General features: G+C 36.9%; 1 non-coding gene and 1 pseudogene across 1 annotated transcript; one reads left to right on the forward strand and one right to left on the reverse strand.

Annotated features, from left to right (window-relative positions):
- The first annotated feature begins 20409 nt into the window (after positions 1-20409).
- On the forward strand, positions 20410-20902 carry LOC141520065 (large ribosomal subunit protein uL23-like; annotated as a pseudogene).
- Positions 20903-21109: 207 nt separating this feature from the next.
- On the reverse strand, positions 21110-21216 carry LOC141510347 (U6 spliceosomal RNA). The gene has a single exon (XR_012474844.1). It is a non-coding gene; the product is annotated as a U6 spliceosomal RNA (small nuclear RNA).
- Between the last annotated feature and the right edge of the window lie 895 nt (positions 21217-22111).

Below are 22111 nucleotides of genomic sequence, written 5' to 3' on the forward strand. Positions count from 1 at the left end.
TTTACAAATAAGTTTATATAGAATTGAAGTTAATTATTCTTTAAATGTAGAATTCACTTGTAAGTCTATCTGATTCTGGAGACTTTCTTTGGAAATTCATTAATGGCTTAATTTCTTTTTCTAAAATTGTGTTATTTAAGTATTTTATTTCCTCTTCTGCTAATATGGGTAATTTATATTTTTATAAATATTCATCCATTTCACTTAGTCAGATTTATTGGTGTATAGTTGGGCAAAATAACTTCAAATCATTGCTTTAATTTCCTCTTAGTTGGTGGTAGATTCACCCTTTTCATTTTTGATACTGGTAACTTGGTTTTCTTTCCTTTTTTAAATCAAATGAGCCAAAGGTTTATCTATTATGTTGTGTTTTTTCATAAAACTTACTCTGTTTTATTTTCTAATTCAATAATTTTCTTACTTTCAGTTTTAAATCTCCCCCTTTGATTTTCAGGATTAATAATTTGATATTTAATTGAGGATTTTTAATTTGTTGGGTTTTTTAGTTTTTTTAGTTGTAAGCCTAATTCATTGAGCTCCTTTTTAATTTATTCATGTAAGCATTTAGAAATACAAAATTTCCTCTAAGAACTGCTTTGGCTGCATCCCATAAATTTTGGTATGTTGTCTTATTATTATCATTCTCTTGGATGAAATTATTGATTGTTTTGATGATTTGTTATTTGAACCACTTTTTCATTAGGATTAGGATATTTAGTTTCCAATGAATTCTTAGTCTATCTTTCCATAGTTATTTATTACATGTAATTTTTACTGTATCATGATTTAAGAAAGTTGCATTTACTATTTCTGTATTTGATTGTAAGATTTTTATGCCCTAATACATGATCAATTTTTGTTTAAGTGCCATGTTTCTTTTTTTATTTTTTTAATTTTTAGTTTTTAGTTTTTGCAAGGCAATGGGATTAAGTGGGGTTAAGTGGCTTGCCCAAGACCACACAGCTAGGTAATTATTAAGTGTCTGAGGCCGGATTTGAACTCAAGTACTCCTGGCCAGTGCTCTATCCACTGCCACCACCTAGCCACCCCAGGTGCCATGTTTCACTGATAAAAAGAATGTTACTTTTTATTGCAATTCATTTTTCTCCAGAGGTCTTACCATATCTAACTTTTCTAAAATCTGTTCACCAACTTCATTTCTTTCTTGTTTATTTTGTAAGTTAGAATTGTCTAATTCTGAGAGATGACATTTGAGATTCTGATATAGTTCTACTGTCTATTTCTTTCTGTAACTTAATTTCTCCTCTAAGAATTTGGATGCTGTACCATTTGGCACATATATGTTTAGAGTTGATATTACTTCATTGTCTATGATGCCTTTTAGCAAGATGAAGTTTCCTTCCTTATCTCTTTTAATTAGGTCTATTTTAGCTTTTTCTTTATCTGAGATCAGGATTACTATCCCTGCCCTTTTTACTTCAGTTTAAGCATAATATATTCTGCTTCAGCCTTTTATCTTTACTGTGTAACTCTCTGCTTCAAATGTGTTTCTTATAAACAATATATTGTTGAATACTGGCTTTTAATCTACTCTGTGATCTGCTTCCATTTTGTGGGAAAGTTCATCCCATTCACATTCATAGTTATGATTACTAACTCTGTATTTCCTTCCAACCTACTTTTCTCCATTTATTCTTTTTTCCCTCTCCTTTCACCCTATCTTTCCTCAGCAGTATTTTTTTTATTAAAGATATTATTTGAGTTTTACAATTTTTCCCCCAATCTTACTTCCCTCCCCCCACAGAAAGCAATCTGTCAGTCTTTACCTTGTTTCCAAATTGAGTGTGATGAGAGAGAAATATCCTTAAGGAAGAGACAAAAAGTCTAAGAGATAACAAGATCAGACAATAAGATATCAGGTTTTTTTCCTAAATTAAAGGGAATAGTCCTTGAACTTTGTTCAAACTCCACATCTCCTTATCTGAATACAAATGGTATTCTCCTTTGCAGACAGCCCCAAATTGTCTCTGATTGTTGCACTGAAGGAATGAGTGAGTCCTTCAAGGTTGATCATCACCCCCATGTTGCTAATAGGGTGTACAGTGTTTTTCTAGTTCTGCTCATCTCACTCAGCATCAGTTCATGCGAGTCCCTCCAGGCTTCCCTGAATTCCCATCCCTCCTTGTTTCTAATGGAACAATAGTGTTCCATGACATACATATACCACAGTTTGCTAAGCCATTCCCCAATTGAAGGACATTTACTTGATTTCCAATTCTTTGCCACCACAAACAGGGCTGCTATAAATATTTTTGTACAAGTGATGTTTTTACCCTTTTTCATCATCTCTTCAGGGTATAGACCAAGTAGTGGTATTGCTGGGTCAAAGGGTATGCTCACTGTTAGTGCCCTTTGGGTGTAGTTCCAAATTTCTCTCCAGAAAGGTTGGATGAGTTCACAGCTCCACCTACAGTGTAATAGTGTCCCAGATTTCCCACAATCCTTCCAACAATGATCATTATCCTTTCTGGTCATATTGGCCAGTCCAAGAGGTGCCTCACCAGTATTTTGTTTTTGAATATTGTCTCCTTCAATCTACCCTCCCTTCTATCAGTCTCCTACATTTTCTTTTCCTTTTTCCCCTCCCTTCTATTAACCTCTTCTTCCCCCTTTTTTCCCTTTCTCTTCCTGCTTCCATATAGGACAAGATAAATTTCTAAACCCACTTGGGAGTATATGTTATTCCCTCTTTGAGACAAATTTGTTGAGAGTAAGATTCAATCAATGTTCACATCCTCCCTTTTTTTTTCCTCTATAGTAAGTCTTTTATGCTTCTTCATGTGAAATGACTTTACCCTCTTCTGCCTCCCTCTCCTTTTCCCAGACTAATCCTTCCCCTTGTCATGTCTTAATTGTTTTGTTTTAAATATCATCACAAGATAATCAATTTAAATCCACATTCTCTGTCTCAGTATACTCCTTCCAACTATCCTAATAGAAATACAATTCTCAAGAGTTACAAGTATTATCTTCCCATGTAGGAATATAGACAAGTTTAATCTTATTGACTAACATTATTTTCTTTCTATCTACCTTTTTACACATCTCTTCAGTCTTGTTTTTTATGGATTCAGTTATGGCTTTTTTTTTTAACCAAGAAAGTTTAAGGGGGTAACTAGGAGGTGCAGTGGCTAAAACACCAGCCCTAGAGTCAGGAAGACCTGCGTTCAAATCTGGCCTCAGACACTTAATAATTGTGTGACCTTTGGTATAACCTTGCAAAAAATAATAGGAAATAAAATTGAAATCCCCCTTTCATTGAATGCCCATCTTTCCCCCTGAAAAAATAGACTGAATTTTACAGGGTAGTTGATTCTTGGCTGCAATACATGCTCTTTGGTCATATTCCAGACCCTCCAATTCTTTAATGTTGAAGCTACTAACTCCTATGTAAGCCTAATTGTGACTTCTTGCTACTTGAATTATTTCTTTTTGACTGTTTGCAATATTTTATCCTTTAACTGATAATTCTAAAATTTGGGTACAATATTCCCTGGAGTTTTTATTTGGGGATCTCTTTTAAGAAGTGATCAGTGGATTCTTTCATGGACTATTTTACTCTCCCATTCTAGGTTATTAGGGCAATTTTCCTTAATAGTTTTCTGAAAGATTGTCTGGACTCATTTTTTTAATTACGGTTTTCATGTAGACCAATACTTCATAAATTATCTCTCCTTATTTGTTTTCCAGTATGTTGTTTTTCCTATGAGGCACTTTACATTTTCTTCTATTTTTACAGCCTTTTTTTTTATTTGAAGGATTTTTGATGTATTATAGAACTATTAGTTTCCATTTGCTCAATTCTAATTTTTAAAGATTTGTTTTCTTCAGTTAGCTTTTGAATCTCCTCTTCCATTTCATTAATTCTACTTTTAAGGAGGTATTTTCTTTTTCTATTAGGTCATTTCTACTTTTTTCCTCAGTCATTTTGTGTGCTTCCTTTTCTAATTTTTCATAATTCTCCTGCATAGGGGGCGGCTAGGTGGCATAGTGGATAAAGCACCAGCCTTGGAGTCAGGAGTGCCTGGGTTCAAATCTGGTCTCAGACACTTAATTACCTAGCTGTGTGGCTTTGGGCAAGCCACTTAACCCCATTTGCCTTGCAAAAAAACTAAAAAACAAAAAAAAACAAAAAACAAAAAACATAATTCTCCTGCATAACTCTCACTTCTTTTCCCAATTTTTCATTTATCTCTCTTATTTGGTCTTTAAAATCATTTTTGAGTTCTTCCAAGAGGACTTTTTGGATTTGAGACTGATTTATAATCCCCTTTTAGGCTTCACATATAAGAATTTTGTCACTGATTTCCTCTTTTGAAATAGCATTTTGAGCTTCCCTGCTGCCATAGTAGCTCTCTGTGGTTAGGGTTCATTTTAGTCTCCTGCTCATTTTAAAGGTTGAGCTCTGCTCCTAGAACATAGGTACAGTATCAAGTTTTTTCTGCTGGTGGCTAGGGTTCTGATAACTGACTTTTCACACTTCAGTCTTAGTCAAATCTCTTAAAAGTAAGATTCAATCAATGTATTTAATCAAAAACCCTGCATTAGGTGACCTATTCCCTCCTGTTTCACCCAATGTCCCAGGGCTTGCAGTATGCCTTCCATGCTGGGCTGGAACTTTCATTGCTGGCCTGCTGTACTACTGATCTGCTGTACCACTGGTTGGTCTGCTGAACCAAGATCTAGGGCCTCAGTTACTGATCTATTCTATAGTCAAGAACATCTTATAGGCTTCCCCTTTCCCTTCTTGGACTGTACCCCCTTTTACCCAAGTGATACACACGTTTCCTAAAATCCTTCTAAGATATCTTGAACTGAAAAGTTGTTTCACTCTGTCTTTTTGTGGGTTCTGTCACTTCAGAGTCTGTTTAGAGGTTTCATTTAAAGTTATTTCAGAGGGAAATTGGAAAAAGCTCAGGGAGCTTCCTGCTTCTCTCTACCATCTTGATTCCAATACCCTTCTCTTTATCACCAACCAACTTTTCATAGTAGTACTTCTCATCCTTTTTCTCCTCAACAGTGTGCTGTACTTTCTGGTTACCATACACATCACCCAACTAAAACTGTCGTCTTAAAGATCATCAATGCTTTAAGATCATTGTTTTAGAGCTGGTATGACCCTTAAAGGCTACTTGGTCCTCTGTCCTTATTTTATAGATGAGGAAATTGAGGCCCAGGGATATGTAGTAACTTGTCCAGGTCATACAGGTTAGGAAGGCAGATCTTCCAACATAGATCCTTCCAACTACTTTCAAATCCCCAATTCAATCACCTCCACTATCCAGAATTCTTGTTTCCCAAATCATCCTATTATTATCAGATTAATCTTCCCAAGGTACATCTGAGTTAGAAGGCAATTGTAGTTATCTAGGTGATAAGATTCTAATAGAATTGGGTATGGAAAGAAAGGATATATGAAATATTACTGCAGGAAGTTAGAATCAATAGGACTTAGTGACTGACTGGATTAGGAGACAAGGGACTCTAACATGCCTATAAAGTATTGAGGTTAGGTAACAAGAATACTGATGCCATTAACAGAAATCGAAAATCATAAAAGTCTGACTTTGTTAGAAAGTGATAGAGTATGGTTTTAATTAGACATGCTGAGTTTGGGTTGCATATGCAAGGTGATACTACCCCCCCCCCCCGTAAGCAGCTGAAAATGTTGGACAGTTGAATAGTTTTAGATACTGATATCACAGTTACTTACATAATTGTGACTGTGAAAGGCATAGGAATGGTTGAAGAAAAGAGTGCTGAGATCAGAACCCTCAGTGCCTGCTAATATTTAGGAAACTAGGAAGAGAAAGAAGAGTCATAGGAGGAGTGGGAGATTGAACAATTAAAGTAGTAGACCAGACCTAGCTCAGGCCAGAACAATGATTTACGATGGAGACTGGCAACAATGAAAGATTTATGGACCAGAAGTTGACATAAAAAAAGAAATTTACTGCTACAAAAGGATTAAGAGGAATATAGTTACCATAAGCAGGCTTCCCTTCTGCTGCACTTTCACTATGTCTGAAATTCTGAATCAGAACAATGTTCTGGAGATAGTAGAAAGTCCACAAAACATGACAGGTACTAGGAGGTTAGGCAATTTATATCATGAATGATAAGGAAGCAATAACAATGGTTCAAGTCTTTGTCCCAGAAGATTAACCAAATCCTGATGAAAGCCTTCTTGACTACTTAAAGGGAATATTGACTTAAAGTCAATATAAAACAGATAATATTAGCTCCACAGAAGAATAACAAGTTATATAGCCAATGGTCACTATCAAATGGGGCAGTTAGGTAGTGCAGTGGATAGACCCATTGGACCCATAGTCAGAAAGATTCAACTTCCTGAAGTCAAATCTGACCTCAAACACTTATTGCTATGTGTCCCTGAGGAAAATCACTTAACACTGTTAGTTGGTTTCCCCATATGTAAAATGCAGGAAATGTCACACTGCTCCAGTATCTGCCAAGAAAACTGCAAATGAGATCATGTAGAGTCTAAAAACAACTGAATAGCAACAATATAAAAAAAACTATTAGAAAGATAAAGAAATATTAGGAATAAGGAATAGCTGTGGGGATTAGGAGGTTATTAAGAGTTCTGATAGTTTCAGTAGAATAGTGTGTTAATTAGAAAACAGATTCCAAAAGACTAAAGAGTTCCATCAGATACTGCTCAATTGGTTTGCTGTTTGCTTGGCTACATCTAGAGCTGAAGTTTGTGGCAAATGGAAGAGCAGGTACAACTGTATTCTTTCAGTTTAAAATCTATAGACATTTTATAACGCTTTTAGAAAAGGTAGAAGAAGGCTTTCCTATTGCCAACAAAAAGCATTTCTTTCAAGTTTCACTACTTCATTTCTTCAGTATTGGTTTCTACCATTTCCCCCAGCAGGAAATTCTTGATCCTAGATATCAAGATCTTAGGAACAAAGAACAGGAAGGATTCTCTCAACTAGCTAGGGACCTCTGCCTTGGTCTTTATTCTGTACTCCTCTTCCTCATCAAGGTCCTGATTTCTTCTGTCTGAGACTCAAAATACTTTATGGTTAGTGTTACATATACCTCCCAATTTTAATCTCTGGAGGCTAGGCCATAAATCCCATAATGTCTATTTTTATGATACTTAGCTGCTAGTTCTGGCATTTAGGGTTCCTCAGTTTTCAAATCCTAAGTATCTTCCATCCTCCCATGTAGATGACTTGGCGGGGGGGGGGGGGGGGGGAGGCACAAAGACAATCTAAAATGATGGACCAAGGCCATTGGCTTTCTGGTCTGCCCAATCATAAGTCCAGTCCTTTTTTTTTTATGTGCACAAGGCCAGAAAGGATCTGTTTGGGACTTTTCTGTACTCCCTTACAACAGAAAGAATGAGAGAATATAAGGGAAAATCTGTTGTATAGTTTTGGTGAGTGCATGTATAAGCATGATGGTGACTAAAAGGGATGATGCATTGTCAGGCAAATAAGGAGCTAGAAATCCCCAGCAGAGGATTGATTGAGTTGTCTGAGAGACAAATGGGAGTGGGGATGTCATCTAAGTTCTTGTGCTTCTCTGGTCATAGAAGTAGCCAGTGAAGGAAGATTATGGAAAACCATAAAATCAGCTTCTTTCTCATAGTATAAATAGAAATTGTGATCTTTTCTGATCATTTTTTGATTATTTCAGGAAAAGTTTGATCATAGGGTGACCTAGAACACAACCCATGACATAAAAGAGAGATGATAGCTAGAATGGATGGCAAGGAGAATTGAAGATTTTGGGTTGTTTGGTTTAGTTTGGTTTGGTTTACTCACAGATTACCCTGTGAGCAGATTTTGATAATGGGGAAGTAAGGGATTTCAATAATATGAAGGGAAAGGAGAGGGGAAAAGAGAAGAGCAAAAAGTAGGGTATGCTGGAAGACAATAAAAGAACTCTGCCAACTTCATAATTCTGAGGATTACTTCATAATCCCTGAGGATTACTGTATTAAAAAAAGAAGATTGAAAACCAATAACCTAAACCATCCAGAACAATTGGTTGTTGATCCTATTTAGGAGTTTCTATGAGGTAGGAGAGGGTGAGTTAGTGGGTTGTCATAGAAATTTTTTTTTAAAGAATGAAAAGAGCAGGGTGGCTAGGTGGAGCAGTGGATAAAGCACCGGCCCCAGAGTCAGGAGTACCTGGGTTCAAATCCTGTCTCAGACACTTAATAATTACCTAGCTGTGTGGCCTTGGGCAAGCCACTTAACCCCATTTGCCTTGCAAAAAAAAAAAAACCTTAAAAAAATGAAAAGAGCAATAGTAAAACATGAAATATAGTAAAAAGAAAATTTTAAATATTAAAAAACAGAAGAAACAAAAAGAAATTCAGAAGGGAATATAAATAGTAATTTTGTTATTACTTTGTTCAATTTAATCTACTCTTTTAAGAGAAACTATAATATAAGCTTGTGATTTTATATGCTTTCTTCAAGTCTTTGTATATTGGAATGTTTGTGTTTGTAGATGATGAAGTTCATAATAAAAAAGAAATTAAAAAAACTCTTGGTTTAAAAAAATCCCATTACTCTAGTGTTTAATCATCTTTTAGAGATTCTTCCACGTGTCTAAGTGAATTGATTTACCACAATTTAAGCCTATTTCCTTTTTTCCCCCTACTAACCTCACAGATAGTTATACTTTATAAACCTTGAAATGTTACATAGGGACAGGATTTCCTTGAAATGTTACATAGGGACAGTGAAATACTGTGATTTCACTGGTTATGGAGAATTTCTAGGTGAGGAAATTCTATCAATGCAAATTGCCACCCTCTCTGCAAGTTATATAAACAGTTACAGAAGTAGAAATGCTTATTATTCACTTTTCTGAGGTCAAAGCAGGACCATGTAATTTTTGAGCTAAACTGGACCTCTGAAATCATCTAGTCCAGAGAGACTCCAGTATCACTCCACTCTACTTTCAGTAAAATTCTTTTCCTCCTCTACACCAATAGCCTTGATATTCTAGAATCTTTCTGGACTTCTTTCCTCCTCCTTGACATTCACTTCGTCCTTACAGCTCCCATTTATGTGCTGACTACCTCCATTAGAATTGTAAGCTCCTTAAGATCAGGGATTGTCTTATTTATATTTCTATCTTCAGTGCATAGTACAGTCCCTGATATACAGTAAATGCTTTGTAAAAGATCTATCTATCCATCCATCCATCCATCCATCTATCTATGTCTATCCCTTTGTGCGTAGTGGAGCTAAAATTCATACCTGGTACTGTTTTCTGATTCAGATCTTTCACTCTGTCTACTGTCTTTCCTTTTAATAATAATTCTATAGCTCTCAAATGAAAGCATTGACCTAGTCTTCTGGTGAAGTGGATAGAGCCCTGCTTCTGAAGTGAGAGGGATCTGAGTTCAAATGTGATCTAAGACACTAGCTGTGTGATCCTTGACAAGTCCGTTAACCCTGATTGCCTCCAAAAAAAACCCAATAACACTAAAACAATAATACCTTCCTGCTGTGTATTTCAAATGTGGAACTCTTTAGGGTTTTCAGTGAGCTATCAGAAACAATTTCTCATTTAAACTTCCCACCAGTCTTGTGTAACCAATAGATCAGGTATTATTATTATTATTATTATTATTATTATTATTCCAGTTATGTAATTGAGGAAACCAGCCCACAGAGAGGTGATGTAATTTGCTAAGATAACCTATCTCTTAAGGGGCAGGGCTCAGTGGTTTGCCTTTTTTCCAGCTTTTAGAGCTCTTTGAATACTTGAGTTTATCATTGGATCTGTGATCTAATCTAGTCACAATTTTTTAAAATGACAATATGCAAAAATAGATAATAAACTTGTTGATTTAAGAAGAAAGTGAGGCTGGTGACTGCATGGTCCACCCTCACTAAAATCCAATTCATTTGCATGTCATGGCATCGTATCCCAGATGTCATAGTCTTCTTTGAGAACCAACAACAACTAATACTGGGAGAAAACTGATGGTAAAAGTTCATGTCATTGGATGTGTTTGAAATGAATGAATACATTGAATTATTATAACAAAATTCTGTGTTGGAAAAATATCTTGGCCATACCAATGGTAGCAGAGCATCAGAGATGTGGTTGGAGGAATCATTTCTTATACTGTAAGCCCATCAAAGATATAGTAAAAAGTAATGATAAGATCAATCTTTGCCTGGTGGTCAATGACTAGTAAAATCAGAATGATGAGATTCAATAAGGATTACGATTTGGAAATGGGAGAGGAGTGAAGGAAACAAGCTTTTATTACATACTACCATATTCCTGGAATTTCTCTATAAATATTATTGTACTTGATCCTCATAACCCTGGGAGGCAGGTATTATTATCTCCATTTTATAGTTAAGGAAACTAAGCCAGACAAAGGTTAAGTGATTTACCCAAGCTCACCTAGCTAGTAAGTCCATAAGACTGGATTTGAATTACGATCTTCCTAATTCCAAGTCAAGTACTCTATTCATTGTTTCTTCTAGGTGCCTCTAGATTAGCTATAATGTGAGAATACCTTCCACATATTCTGTATATGACTTGTATGATAAATAGGTGTATAGCATATTCAGGGAGGACTAGTACCTCTAGTGTGAGGGCTTGCCAAGTCATTTTCAGGGCTGCTTATCTACCTTTGGTGTCTCTTCACTCAGCTCTCACCTGTGGCTTCATGAAGCTGTAGCATGCACAGCAGTCATACGCTAGTAAAACAGATGGACTAAACCAGGCTGAGGATAATTGAAGGCCTCAAACTCATCAGTGAGTTCGGGGAATGCCTATGAGATCTCTTTGGTGGAATAACTATATAAAAAAACAGTTTCTCCCAGTAACTATGAAGGCAGCTAAAGGAAGTACTAGGGAATGCTTAGAGCTTGGTCAGACATTAAAGACATCAAGGTCATCCACTCCACCCTGGGCCATTGCCAGGGATCTTGGCTTTTGACTTGCTACAGGAATTAGATGACTCTGGAAGACAGAATGAGGCTAATTATGCCACTCTGCCTCACTTTAATTCAATTCACACAAAAGTCAAAATGATATCATTGGTCCTCTTCAATAATGAAAGGTCAACAACACAATATATGTTGTATATAAACATTTATTTACATGTTTTCTCCCACCTTGGAATGATATTTATTTGAAAATTATTTTTACCTTTTCTTATATTCCAGTATTTTTTATCTTTTCCTATATTAGCACAGCAACTGGCATTTAATATTATTAATAAATGTTCATTGAATTGATGATGGAGCAGGAAAAATTCTTTATTGAATAAGTAGGCAACTATAGTAGCAGCATAGATATAGCAAAGGAAAATAAGCCAACTTATTCTGGGAATCTACCACCACCAAAATGATGTTTCATTTCTGAACAATGAGCAAATCTGAGGGGAAAAAAAATTCAAGGTCATGATGCCCAGTGAACAAGGTCATAGACTGCTCTTGCTGAGCAATCTCCATCCAAACAAAGCCCAGGAGGTAGCTTAGAAGGCACGATGATGTAGATATGTTGAATAAGGTAGAATTTGACCTTATTGCCTTTCATCACAGCTCTTTCTGAACTGGTTAATTCTGTTCAGGGAACAGGAAGAGGCATTAACGAACAGATCACAGCCCTACCCTGGTGCATATTACATTCCAAACTCTCAAGCTCTTTCCAAGGTTTGTCAGGCAGAATTTCAAAACAATGTCTTGGCAGAGAAGCAGTCCTTGACTGTCTCAGAAAGGTTTTTTTTTTTTATCATCACTGGTTCTGCCTAATACTGAAGACTAATTCCAGCCAATTTGGTTGTATTAAAGCCTTAGCACAGAAGACACCCGAAGATAAGGATTGAAGGGAAAAGTACAGATACCACATAGTTCCCTAGGTTACCTTTCTTGAGGATAATGTCCTAGGGTGAGTAATGCACCCATGGGGGAAATCTCCAGTGGATCCCCTTGATGTAACCATGTCTTTGACCAAACCCAGAGGTTCAATGGTGTCTGAGTCTCCTTCCTAAAGCAACCAAAATATAAAGGACTATGGTAGCAACTAACCTCAATTCCTATTATGGAAATTCCCTTCTTCACCTTCCTCTTTCCTAAATCCTCTGCCATATCTCAAAGTACCATGATGTATTTAGAATATTAATGGAAAATGTGGTTCATTTGCAGGCTATTTTAGGGCTGTTCCACATAAAGCAAATAGACTTATCCTACTGCCTGCAACCCTAGTGCTAACAATGCACAGTGTATTGTGCTATTAAACCATGATGCAAGCATTACACTCACTGTGAAGTCATTAAGCTGCACTGCTGTGGCTTCTAAGTTTCTTACTGAGTCTAATTTCTTCAGACTCTCTTGCTTTATTCTTAAACAAACACAAACCCTGCAGTCTGTCTCTCTCTATAATCTCTCCTTCCATGTTGCTCTATTCACTGTTCCCATGTTCATATCCTAAACCACCAGCCAACATCTGCCAGTCTGGAGGCTGCTTCCAGATGTTCCTTGAGATTTCAAACACCTACTTACTCCCTCAGTGGAACATCATTATTTTTCTTTTCTTCTCTAAACTCCAGAGCATCACAGATTCTTGACATGATATAACGCCACCCAGGAACAAAAAGGGAGTTAATATACATTTCCATAAGACCAATGACTGTTACATAGCAACTTTGATCAGTGCAAAATTTCCTGTATTAGTCATTTTTATATTGTGATAAGGAGTGATGACTGTAAGAAATAGATGGTCAGGGGAAGATTTTGGGAGGGGAATTATCTGGGGTGTGGTCATCAAGAAAAGGAAGTATAGCTTAGGACACTGAGAGATTTCTACCCCACTGGAGATGTGAGGTGCATCTGAAGTATGTGATCATGGTGAAGAAGAAGCATGACTGAGGTGAATGCTGTCAATTTCAGTTCCCTGAAAAAATATCAGTCTCCCCACTTTAGTTGAAAATCTTTTGATATAGTTCTCAAGCCTGGACAAATTATTTGACATTGTGTTATTGCAGTCCCACTTCATTCCCAAGTTCCAGGGAGTTGTATTTAAAGGTTGAACATATCCTCCTCCTCCCAGTCCTTACAGAATTGCCATGATAGAAAAAGATCATTGCACATTGAACCTCACCAGAGAAATATATGAGTATGATTGTAATTTATTTATGGACTAACTTCCTCATAGGTATAAGGTGGACAACTAAGCTTGAATATAGACAGTTCCCTGCCTACTATTATTGTATTATCACAGATCTGATTAAAAGTGAGTATCCAAAATACTAACAGTCCATAGGTTTATGAATCAAGGTGACTGATTCATAAAGGATGACCAAATTTTGATTTCTATGATGTGATGTGTCTGCAAATGTGTGACAAGTAAACAGGTTGTAGGATCATAGATTTATAGTTAGCCATTTAGCCCAGTAGTGTCAAACTCAAATAGAAAAATGGGGTCACTACAACAAACATAGGTAGGTGGGTTGCAGAAGTTAGAATGTCTCACCTAGATTCATCTATGCTCATGTTCCAGGGTTCAAATCTGGTCTCAGCTACCTACTAGCTGTGTGGACTGACCTGGGTAAGTCATTTAGCCCTATTTGCTTTAGTTTCTTCATCTGTAAAAGGAGTTGGAGAAGGAAATGTCAAACCACTCCAATATCTTTGTCAAGAAAACCCCAAATAGGAGCACAGAATTGGATACCCCTGAAAACAATTGATCAACAATCCATACATAAGAATTCCTATAGGTCACATGGAACACCAACCACAACTTCAAAGATCAGCAGGGAAATCTCTGCCAGAGTGAATGGGAGCCAGTCCTCAGTGCAGCCATGGCCATCAGCATAGCTGCAGCCTTCAGTGCAGCCCAGATCCCAGGAAATGGAAGCAGGCTCACAGAATCACCCAGCAATGAGCAGCTTAGCAGCCGCAACCAGAGTGCTCAACCCATGGAAGGTTAGAGAGTGGGGGGGGAGACTTTCAAGGTCTCTCCTCTGGCCCTGGGACAGTACTCTGGGGCTTTGTCAGACCATGGTCACAGTCTGGGAGCCCCCCCCCCCCACAATTGTCATCCACAGACCAGAGCACAGGCAGGAGAGAAGTCAGAGCCTCACATACTGAAGTCATTGCAAGGGTCTCAAAAGCTCAGAAAGTACCTCAAACCAGACACAGGCTGGGGAAATGAGTAAACAAAACAAAAAGAACCTGACCATAGACAATTACTTTGATTCCATGGAGGATCAAAACACACCCTCTGAAGATGACAAAGTTCAAGCTTCTGCGTCTAAATCCTCCAAAAAATATAGAAGTTGGGCTCAGGCTATGATAGAGCTCAAAAAAGATTTTGAAAATCAAGTGAGGGAGGTAGAGGAAAAATTGGGAAGAGAAATGAGAGAGATGCAGGAAAAACATGAAAACCAAGTCAGCACCTTAGTCAAGGAGAACCAAAAAAATGCTGAAGAAAATAACATATTAAAAACTAGTTTAGATGAAATGGAAAAAACAGTTCAAAAAGTTGATGAAGAGAAAAATACCTTAAAAAGCAGAATTGGCCAGATGGAAAAGGAGATAAGAAAGCTCTCTGAAGAAAACAAATCCTTCAAATGTAGAATGGAGCCAAAGGAAGCTGATGACTTTGCAAGGAATCAAGACACAATAAAACAATTTCAAAATAGTGAAAACCTAGAAGAAAACATGAAATATCTTATTGGAAAAAAACAGATCTGGAAAACAGATCCAGAAGAGATAATTTAAAAATTTTGGGGGTACCTAAAAGTCATGATCAGGAAAAGAGCCTTGACTCAAAGAATTTCTACAGGAAAATTGTCCTCATATCCTAGAAGCAGAGGGCAAAGTAGAAATTGAGAGAATCCACTGATCTCCTACTGAAAGAAATAAAAAAAAACTCTCAGGAATATTATAGCCAAGTTCCAGAACTTGGGAAAATACAACAAGCGGCCAGAACAAAACACTTCAAATACTGTGAATCTACAGTCAGGATTACCCAGGACTTAGCAGCATCCACATTAAGGACTCATAGGACTTGGAATATAATATTCCAGAAGGCAAAAGAGCTTGGAATGTAACTGAGAATCAACAACCTGGAAAAACTGAAAAGGGGAGAAGATGGACTTTCTTTTTTTTCTTTTAGGTTTTTGCAAGGCAAACTGGGTTAAGTGACTTGCTCAAGGCTATACAGATACATGTCTGAGGCCAGATTTGAACTCAGGTACTCCTGACTCCAGGTCCAGTGCTCTAGCCACTGTACCACCTAGCTGCCCCTGAAACGATAGACTTTCAATGATATGGGGGAATTTCAAATGTTTCTGTTGAAATGACCAAAGCTGAATAGAAAGTTTGATCTTCAAGTACAGAACTCAGGTGAAGCACAGAGATGAGAAGGGTAAATTATGAAGGATTTGATGATGATGAACTGCGTGTATTCCTGCATGGGAAGATGATACTGATAATATTCATGTGAACCTTCTCATTTATTAGAGCAATTAGAAAGAACTTTTATAGTTGAGACACAGGAGAGAGATGAATTTGAGGTATAATATATTGTAAAAATAGAGTCAATGGGTGAAAAGGAAATATACTGGGAGAAAGGAAAGGAGAGGTAGAATAGACTAAGATATTTCATGTAAAAAAGTCAAGAAATACTTTTCACAATGATATGGAAGCGGGGAAGGTGAGGGGAATGCAGGAGCTTCAGTCTTATTGGAAATGGCTCAGAAAGGAAACAACTTATATACTTAATAGGGCATAGAAATCTATAAGAAAAAGTAGAGAAAGGAGATGGGAGAAAGGGTTAGGGGAAGGGGGCATAGGGGATAGAGGAGAGGGTAGATCATGGAAGAGGATATTCAGATATAATACATTTTACTTTTTCCTTTTTGCAAGGTGTTGGGATTAGATGACCTGTCCGGGGACCATGGGGATGAGTGGGTGCTGGGTCTCTCAGGTGGTATATAGGCTTGGGGCCTCTTGGCCCCAGGGCGGTGCTCTGTCCACTGTGCTACTCAGCTGTCCCACAGTATACATTTGATGAGGGACAGAGTGAAAGGAGAGAGAAAATATAATAATTGGTAGTGGGGAGAAATGGATGGAGGGAATTAAAATCGGCAACATCAACTGTGGAAGTAACTTCTCTGATGGATTTATGATAAAGAATGAGATCTACCACAGAGACAGAGCTGATGGTAATGGAACACAGACTGAAACACATTTTTTTTCCTCTTTCTTTCACTTTATTTCTCACGAGATTTTTTTTTATTTTTTTTTGTGGGGGAAAGGGGGGATTATTTACTCAACAAGACTATTTTAGTATTGTATAAATAAATAGATGACCTTGCAAAAAAAAAAAGACATCTTCCAGCCTCAGTTTTCCTGGTAGTTAGAGTTACAAGCATGAATCATTATTTTCAGATTTTTTTAGCTTTTGTTTACCATAATAAGGTTTAAAAGAGTCCATATAAGCTTTTTACAGGCAGTTCTATATTATTTATGTCTATCACTAAGGCCTGAGAGTCTTTTCCAGTCCATTATGTACATGTATAATTTATTTTTTGTCCTTAAATAAATTAATCATTTGAATTTATCTCAATGCTACCTTTATGGAACTGTATTCTAACATGTTAAAGGTTGAGTAGGAATCTATTCCTATCTTCTTAGATATTAGTAACCCAACCTAACTTGGGATAATCTGCAAGTTTTATAAGCAGACTATCAGGTGTAATGCTTAGATCACTAATTAGAAAGCAGATCATTCATTCATTTATTCATTCAATACTTACAATGTGCCTGCTTTGTGTAAGGAAGTTTACTCCCTTTTATTCCCTGATCTTAGTTCTCTATGAGGAAGTAGAGTTTGAAAAGTTCTAAAAGTAGGAAGAAGTACGGCCTATCACATAGAGAAATCTGTTTAACATTGCTTCCTGGGGTCAACCTGTTTTAATTTCTTTAATAGCACAGATCCATGATCTTGTTTTCATGTCCACAGCCAATGTCAATATATGTATGTTATATATATATATATATATATATATATATATATATATATATATATAGTCATCTCCATTTTCATTCTCAGCCATAGGTTTGAATGGCATAGAAAGAGACTCATTACTTTACTTTAGCACACAAAAACTTTTGTATAAAATTTTTATTCCTGAATTAAGGTTGTAAGGTCCATGAAAGCAGAGATTGAATACTTGTATCCTTCCCAAAAGCATAGTGCTCTGCACAGAGCAGATACATAATGATATATAATGAATGAGTGATAGTTGTTGCTCAGTCAAGTCCTCTTATCTCTTTGTGACCCCATTTGGGGTTTTCTCCAGCTCATTTTACAGATGAGGAAACCAAGGCAAACAGGGTAAAGCAATTTGCCTAGGATCATGTAACTAGTAAGTTTCTGAAGTCAGATTTGAACCCAGGGAGATGAGTCTCCCTGACTCTAGACTGGCATTCCAACCACTGTGACACCTAGTTGTCCCCCAAGTGAATGTAATGTGATTTAAATAAGTAGAGATCAGATTTACTGTATAATTAAAAATCACTATTTACATTGAAAATTTTACTTTACTAATTTTCCATGGAAATGGAATGCCTTCTCAGAGAATTTTAAGCATAGTTTAATTGTTTCTTGATGAATTAGGATTCAGGGAAGAGGACTAAATTTGGAAACAGGACTCTCTTGACTCTATCTCATATTACTTATATGACTTTGACAAATCATTTAACATATGCTTTTTTCAATTTTCTCATCTTCAAAATAAGATGGTTAGCCTAAGTGATATCTAAGGTCCTTTCCATCTCTAAACCTATCAACATCATCATTATAATCAATTATTAGAACGATCCCTCATCACTAGATGATATTGTCCCAACATGAAGGGGGTTTAGATTGTATCCTTATATAATTCCTTAATCTAATTGCTAACATTTTGTTTTTTCCTTGCTCTCAGCTATACACTCTTTACTATTTACTTCTGTCTACATCTATGTTTGTACATTGTTTTCTTCTCCTATTAGACTGCAGAGTTTTTTTGGGTTTTTTTGGTCTTTCTTTGTATCCTTCAGGTAGCACATGTAGGCATTAATAATGGTAATTGATTGACTGTCAGTGTTCCTGCCTTTAGTAGTACATTCTTTTCTTTCTTTCTAATATTCTGCATCTAATCTACTATGAGGTTGATCACCATATAACTAAGATGGTAAAAATTCAATTTCAAATAAGAATAAATGAGCTTTGAGTGAAAGTGTGATACTTTCTTTTATAATCAAATGTGTGGAAACAGAATTCAGGTCAACAAAACAAATATTTGTGAAGTCCCTACTAATTGCAATGCAATGTTGAAGGTTCCAGGGATGAAACAATATTAATATATTTGAAAAAAATCTAATAAGGGGAATAAGGCATATATATATATATATATGAGCTGTAATCTCAGAGAGGTGGGAATATGCTGATTCTTACCACCAGCAGATTTTCATATATGATAGCTCATATATCTCCCTGTCTTTAAAGCTTCCTAAACTCTGTAGTCTATCAACTACTGTCTTACAGTACTAACTTCTGGAAAGAGTGGTGAGCAAACTTCCTTACCTATAAGACCCACATAATAGACACATAATATCAAGGATTTTTGACGTCACAAGTATAAAATGATTTTTACATTGTGTGATATTTATACTGTGCTTTAATATTTAGAAAGCATTTCATGTACATTATTATGTTTGATATTAACAATAATCCTGTCATTAATGGGACTTATAGGTCTTATTATACCCATTTAATAAGGGAATTGGCTCAGAAACTAGCCTGTGATTACATAGGTGATCGCTCAATCTACATGGTAATTTCCATTAGTTCTTAGCATCAGAAAGAGGAATTTTTCTGATATTTTATTTTTATTTTTCTAATTACATGTCATGAAAGCCTTCACCTGCATATTTATAAGTTGCACATTTTCCCACCACCCTCCCTTTCCATTCTTCCCCCTTCCCCCTGCCCAGAATTATCCAGTAAAAGTTGTACATGCCCACATATTAGTCATTTTGTGTACAAGTTATTAGGACCAAGGGACAAGAAAGAAAATTATGAGATAGGAAGAAAAAACATAAGAGAAGTTTTTTAAATTAATTTTTATTAAAGATATTATTTAAGTTTTACAATTTTCCCCCCACCCCCCTACAGAAAGCAATCTGTCAGTCTTTACTTTGTTTCCATGTTGTACCTTGATTCAAATTGGGTGTGATGAGAGAGAAATCATATCCTTAGAGAAGAGACAAGAATTCTAAGAGGTAACAAGATCAGACAATAAGATATCTGTTTTTTTCTAAATTAAAGGGAATAGTCCTTGAACTTTGTTCAAACTCCACAGCTCCTTAACTGGATACAGATGACACTCTCCTTTGCAGACAGCCCAAAATTGTTCCCAATTGTTGCACTGATGGAATGAGCAAGTCCTTCAAGGTTGATCATCACCCCCATGTTGCTGTTAGGATATATAGTGTTTTTCTGGTTCCGCTCATCTCACTCAGCATCAGTTCATGCAAATCCCTCCAGGCTTCCCTGAAATCCCATCCCTCCTGGTTTCTAGTAGAACAATAGTATTCCATGACATACATATACCACAGTTTGCTAAGCCATTCCCCAATTGCAGGACATTTACTTGATTTCCAATTCTTTGCCACCATAAACAGGGATACTATAAATATTTTTGTACAAGTAATGCTTTTTTACCCTTTTTCTTCATCTCTTCAGGATATAGACCCAGTAGTGGTATTGCTGGGTCAAAGGGTATGCACATTTTTGTTGCCCTTTGGGCGTAGTTCCAAATAGCTCTCCAGAAAGGTTGGATGAGTTCACAGCTCCACCAACAGTGTAATAGTGTCCCAGATTTCCCACATCCCTTCCAACAATAATCATTTTCCTTTCTGGTCATATTGGCCAATCTGAGAAGTGTGAGGTGGTACCTCAGAGAAGCTTTAATTTGACCAGAGCAATGGACAAAGTAGAAGCCAGATAGTTGGTTCTGTTTTTATTCCCCAACCCCCCATTTTCACCATTTTGTTAAGAGATGTGAATGCCAAGGGAAATCTGAATCATCTGAGAAGAAAGTTGATGGGCACACAAATAGGGTCACACACACAGATATGGAAATACATATACATATGTATCTATATGTAAACATACACATGTGTGGATATAGATATGTATTCATCTATTTTTGAGTTCAACAAAACTGGAAGAAAAAAAAACCCCAAAAACCTTTTTTAATGTCCAAGTTGCACTATTGGAAAATATCTGTCATTGAAGAGCCATTTAAAAAAGTTTTCAGTTCTTCAATATATAATTTTAAATTGTTACAGATTGCTTTCCCCCAAGATGGTGCCAAAGGCCGAGAAGGAAGCCATTGCCCCCCCCTCCAGACAGAAGCCAAGGCCAAGGCCTTGAAGGCCAAGAAGGCGGTGTTGAAGGGCGTCCACAGCCACAAAAAGAAGATCCGAACCTCACCCACCTTCCGGAGACCCAAGATACTGAGGCTTCAAAGGCAGCCAAAATACCCTCAGAAAAGTGCCCCATGGAGAAATAAGCTTGATCACTATGCCATCATTAAGTTCCCCCTGACCACGGAGTCTGCTATGAAAAAGATTGAGGATAACAATACCCTGGTCTTCATTGTGGACGTCAAGGCCAACAAACACCAAATCAAGCAGGCCACAAAGAAGCTGTATGACATTGATGTGGCCAAGGTCAACACACTGATCCAGCCTGATGGAGAGAAGAAGGCCTACATCCAGCTTGCCCCAGACTATGATGCTTTAGATGTTGCCAATAAGATTGGAATCATCTAAACTGTCCAGCTGCCCTACTTCTTCACCCACAATAAAAAAGTTTTCCAGGAAAAAAAAATTGTTACAGATTAGTGATCAGATGAATTTTCAGAGTGGATTTACTCCCAACTATACATTAAAACAAATCTTTTTTTCTCATGGAACTCCTAGTGTCCAAATTCAGAGTTAGTCAAAACAGAAACTACTATGTACCTTCTTAAAGGAAGCCCAGACTACATATAGCATACACAAAAAATATGGAACGCTTCACGAATTTGCGTGTCATCCTTGAGCAGAGGCCATGCTAATCCTCTCTGTATCATTCCAATTTTAGTATATGTGCTGCCGAAGCGAGCACAAGAAGTTTTTTAAAAAGTGAACATAGTACCAATTCAGATTCTGTAGTGTGTTGTTATTATTGTTGTTCTTTTCTTCTGGATGTAGATGTTCATATTAGGTCTCCCAGGGTGGTCCTAGATCAGAGGAGGGATTCTTCTCCAACTTCCCTTGGATTCCACATCTTTCCATTATTCCTGATTTCTGACTCAAACAGAAATTATAATGGGTGAACAGAATTGTTATATAAGAGATTCAAGAATCTCTCAAGAATCATTATCGCTAGGGTTGGTGTGAGAAATGTAGGGTTTTGGTCTTCACAGGGTGTGGAGGGGAGCCCTTAGGGAATCCATTACAAAGAGGGAATGGCCCAGCCAATCACAAAACTGGAAGAGTTTTCTTAATCCCATTCCAGGGATACCAAACCCCAAACCAGTCCAAGACCTAGAGATCTTGACCTAATGCTACTGAGTTTGCACAATTAGGTAATTGAATATTAACCCACACACCCCCTGTGTGTGACCATTGGGGTTCTTTAGCATATCATATGTCTTATGATGTGTGGAGGGGATCAAATTAGGGACATATCATGGAATGGATGGACCTTTTAGATTGTAACTCAAACTCTGAGAGCCTATGAACATCCAAGAGGGAGGGGAAAGAGTTTCTGAAGACCATAAATTACCTGACTTTGAAGACTAATTCCTGCTTCATGCCTAGGTGAAGTGCCCATACCTTGTAAGGTGTGTCTTGCATGGTTCATGAATAAAATGTACAATTTTCTCTCATTCTAGCAGGTTTTTCTTTTCATTCATTTATAACAGTTGGGAAAATCAAGAAAGACTTCCTAGAGGAAGGGACTCCTAAACTGGATCTCAGAGGAAAGGAAGGATTTCAACAGATGAGGATATGGGGAG

Source organism: Macrotis lagotis, chromosome 1 (assembly GCF_037893015.1).
Source record: "Macrotis lagotis isolate mMagLag1 chromosome 1, bilby.v1.9.chrom.fasta, whole genome shotgun sequence".
In the NCBI taxonomy this organism is placed as follows: domain Eukaryota; kingdom Metazoa; phylum Chordata; class Mammalia; order Peramelemorphia; family Peramelidae; genus Macrotis; species Macrotis lagotis.